The sequence below is a fragment of the Hippocampus comes genome, unplaced genomic scaffold, assembly GCF_001891065.2.
Source record: "Hippocampus comes isolate QL1 unplaced genomic scaffold, H_comes_QL1_v1.1 scaffold327, whole genome shotgun sequence".
Taxonomy (NCBI): domain Eukaryota; kingdom Metazoa; phylum Chordata; class Actinopteri; order Syngnathiformes; family Syngnathidae; genus Hippocampus; species Hippocampus comes.
This window is the reverse complement of record NW_017806221.1, coordinates 1,154,112-1,158,913: the sequence shown is the minus strand read 5'-3', so window position 1 is coordinate 1,158,913 and position 4,802 is coordinate 1,154,112. Positions and strand designations below refer to the sequence as shown.

Below are 4,802 nucleotides of genomic sequence, written 5' to 3'. Positions count from 1 at the left end.
GGGGGGGGAGTGGGGTGCGATCGTTACATAAAAAGGTTTATGCTGCATCAAAATCCATTATCAGGACAGACTTAATCTTTCAGAATTATATTTAGAAATAGCTTACATCATGATGGGCAAAACCAGTTCGATGCTCCCTTGCTTGCAAGGGCAAAACTATCTTTTAGGGAAGAAGAAAAAGGGACAACGACTGTTCTGAGGTGTACATCTATCACTTCCCTACTGGCCCCTTTTGGTCAACAGGAGGAAGTGCATCCTTAAAACAGGTATGTCTGTTCAGAGCATTGAAAATAATAAATTTCCAGTGCCCAGACGAACAAAGTGCAGTGTAATAACCGCCTTTCTACAAACAAGCTTGCATTCCAACCGAGCGGATTTGCTTTCTTACACCTTTGAGGGGAAGTGAGAGAAATTCTAGGTGTGACTTTTTGAAACTGTGGCAGCGTTTCTTTCTCTCACAACTCCTCACACGTTCACCAAATGCAAAATACATTTCTAACAGCAAGATAAATGACTGAATAATTAGCACACACGCATGCACTTACACATGAACAAGTAACGCTTTTTAGGGCCCACCAAATTGAATTGACTATTTAGGCCCTTTGAATCATCACTATTACTCCCCTCAGAACACACACGCACATGCACATGCATGCACACACGCACACAAAATCATCTGTCATTTCCAATACACCAAGCTGAGTGGAGTGCCTACAATACAAATAAAAGCTGTTTTAGAGGCAGATTTGTTTTCTTTCTTTTTTTGCAGGGGTACGGACGCTGAATAACATTTATGCTACTAAACATCAGAACGGCTTCGGCTTTTTTTTTTTTTTTAAGCATGAATCAAAGATGATCTAAGGTAGCATTGAGAGGTAAGATGTTAAAACGGAAGGCTATACTTTGAGAACGAAGCTCTTTGCAAGTGTGGCTCTGACTCTGTGTGGGCATTAATGTGTGCATGAGTGTGCATGTGTGTTATGTAGTGGGGAGAATAAGAGATGACTTGCTTACCCAAGGGCTGATCATGTTAGAAGGTGATTTACTTAGTTTCAATCTGAATTCGCCACTATTAGAGGCCAAGTGTTTACAAGACCATATTCTAGCCCTGAGCTAATTTCAACGATTCATATCCAAAATGGAGTGCATCCACCACATTCTGACTAGATGACCTTTTTATAGTCATTTTGGCCCAGTGGCCTTCGGCTGGAAGTGGATATTATGCAACTTGACTATGTTGGACTGTATGTTAGTTTGAAATGTCAAACATGAAGGGTAACTCGGTCACATGAAGGATCGCTCCGTGTATGCATGTTTTCCAGATGCCAGCACACGATGCACAAAAAAAAATAAATAAAAAAAGATCCAACCATGTCATCTTCACTGGAGCCACGTGAATGCAGTAATAGGCACAGAGAAAATACAGAACTGTACCCACATTAGCTTGTCCACGGATACAGCTTCCTGGTGAGTCAAAGAAAGTTTCTAATGATTATTTTTACTCCATCACATGTGAGGGGGAGTGGGGTGCGATCGTTACATAAAAAGGTTTATGCTGCATCAAAATCCATTATCAGGACAGACTTAATCTTTCAGAATTATATTTAGAAATAGCTTACATCATGATGGGCAAAACCAGTTCGATGCTCCCTCGCTTGCAAGGGCAAAACTATCTTTTAGGGAAGAAGAAAAAGGGACAACGGGGGGGGGGGGGGGGGGGGGGGGGGGGGAAGTGGGGTGCGATCGTTACATAAAAAGGTTTATGCTGCATCAAAATCCATTATCAGGACAGACTTAATCTTTCAGAATTATATTTAGAAATAGCTTACATCATGATGGGCAAAACCAGTTCGATGCTCCCTTGCTTGCAAGGGCAAAACTATCTTTTAGGGAAGAAGAAAAAGGGACAACGACTGTTCTGAGGTGTACATCTATCACTTCCCTACTGGCCCCTTTTGGTCAACAGGAGGAAGTGCATCCTTAAAACAGGTATGTCTGTTCAGAGCATTGAAAATAATAAATTTCCAGTGCCCAGACGAACAAAGTGCAGTGTAATAACCGCCTTTCTACAAACAAGCTTGCATTCCAACCGAGCGGATTTGCTTTCTTACACCTTTGAGGGGAAGTGAGAGAAATTCTAGGTGTGACTTTTTGAAACTGTGGCAGCGTTTCTTTCTCTCACAACTCCTCACACGTTCACCAAATGCAAAATACATTTCTAACAGCAAGATAAATGACTGAATAATTAGCACACACGCATGCACTTACACATGAACAAGTAACGCTTTTTAGGGCCCACCAAATTGAATTGACTATTTAGGCCCTTTGAATCATCACTATTACTCCCCTCAGAACACACACGCACATGCACATGCATGCACACAGAACACACACGCACATGCACATGCATGCACACACGCACACAAAATCATCTGTCATTTCCAATACACCAAGCTGAGTGGAGTGCCTACAATACAAATAAAAGCTGTTTTAGAGGCAGATTTGTTTTCTTTCTTTTTTTGCAGGGGTACGGACGCTGAATAACATTTATGCTACTAAACATCAGAACGGCTTCGGCTTTTTTTTTTTTTTTAAGCATGAATCAAAGATGATCTAAGGTAGCATTGAGAGGTAAGATGTTAAAACGGAAGGCTATACTTTGAGAACGAAGCTCTTTGCAAGTGTGGCTCTGACTCTGTGTGGGCATTAATGTGTGCATGAGTGTGCATGTGTGTTATGTAGTGGGGAGAATAAGAGATGACTTGCTTACCCAAGGGCTGATCATGTTAGAAGGTGATTTACTTAGTTTCAATCTGAATTCGCCACTATTAGAGGCCAAGTGTTTACAAGACCATATTCTAGCCCTGAGCTAATTTCAACGATTCATATCCAAAATGGAGTGCATCCACCACATTCTGACTAGATGACCTTTTTATAGTCATTTTGGCCCAGTGGCCTTCGGCTGGAAGTGGATATTATGCAACTTGACTATGTTGGACTGTATGTTAGTTTGAAATGTCAAACATGAAGGGTAACTCGGTCACATGAAGGATCGCTCCGTGTATGCATGTTTTCCAGATGCCAGCACACGATGCACAAAAAAAAATAAATAAAAAAAGATCCAACCATGTCATCTTCACTGGAGCCACGTGAATGCAGTAATAGGCACAGAGAAAATACAGAACTGTACCCACATTAGCTTGTCCACGGATACAGCTTCCTGGTGAGTCAAAGAAAGTTTCTAATGATTATTTTTACTCCATCACATGTGAAGAGAGAGAGCAGCTCAACAATGTTACCAATGTAATCAATTGTCACCATTTAACGTGTCGTCAAACAATCAATACGTGTTGTTATATTTGCTTCATTATTTCTTACTGTTTACAACTAAAACAATAACCAACTCACCAGTCATTATGCCCTGATCAATCAAGATAACTCTATTAGAGCAGCAAAGTTTGTGATCCAAGGGTCACAAAACTTAATTCATTCGTGAACAGGGGCAACTTTTCACATTCCAACACTAGAACATACAACTGGCAAAGCGAGGACACGGCAGAGCCTGTGGTGTATACAACACCATCCAAGAGGATTAAAACAGTGAGGCAAATTATTTTTTTGCTGCAGAATGAAAAGAATTTGGCTTGAAAAGCAAAAGATGACTAAGACAATTAAGATCAACAATTCCAAATGTATTCTCCGTACTTACATCTTGATTTAACTTTGCGTTGGAGAGATGGATAGATATTTGGAACAAAACAACCATCTTCTAGCCAAATAAAAGTTTTGGAATATTATTGATCCGACCATTTTATTCAAGATCAAATATAACTACCACCCACCTCTGAAAACAATGTCTTCTTCTTGTGAGTTGGCAAGACTGAAGAGTAATTTGCATTAAGTTGCAATGATGGTGTGGATGTGGTTGTATGTATCCTTCATATCAGGCACAAGACATCAAATGACCACTTTGCATACAGTGGAATGCACGCTTGCAATACTAGCTGCTCAGCAGTTGTTGTTCTCGACTTCAAAAGTGTGTGTGAGAAAATGAGTGCGAAAGAGTGAAAGATGAATAGATTTTCTCCAACAAGCATGGTCACGGACATGGACATCAAATATGGATGTCTCAATTTCACAAGCCATGCGAAGAGAAAATGAATATCTGATGGCAAGATCCTCATCTCTCCCTGATAGCCACCTTTCAAAGAGCCATCCCGATTTAGTTTGAGTGCTGGTCCGAAAAGTCAGAGTTGAGATACCAGGAATATTTATTTTTTAAAACTTATTCTTGTTGGTGTCCCTCAAGGAGAAACTCACACTTTGTGTTTGTTTACTCACCGCGCAAAAAGAAAACGAATATAGTGGTTAGCGCGTCAACCTCACAGTGCAGAGGTCGTGGGTTCGGCTGCGGCCTGCCTGTGTGGAGTTTGCATTTTCTCCCTGTGCCCAAGTGGGTTTTCTATGGGTACTCCGGTTTCCTCCCACATGCCAAAAACTTGCATGGCAGGATGACTGGACACTCAAAATTGTCCCTAGGTATGAGTGTGAGCGTGGTTGTTGTCTCTGTGTGCCCTGTGATTGGTTGGCAACCAGTTAAGGGGGTCCCCCTGCCTAATGCCCGAAGATGGCTTGGATAGGCTCCAGCACCCCCCGCGACCCTTGTGAGGATAAAGCGAATCGGAAAATGGATGGATGGATGGATGGATAATTATAGAATATATATGGTAACTTAATGAACCAGGTAAACAAACATTGTTATAAAAATGTGGGTGTGGGTGTGTATACACCCACACCCACAC

At 41.3% G+C, this 4,802-nt stretch overlaps 1 protein-coding gene across 1 annotated transcript in view; it reads right to left on the bottom strand.

Annotated features, from left to right (window-relative positions):
• oxr1a (oxidation resistance 1a) overlaps positions 1–4,802 on the bottom strand; it is a 185,762-nt gene that overhangs the window by 114,285 nt on the left and 66,675 nt on the right. The gene's annotated exons all lie outside the window — the stretch shown is intronic.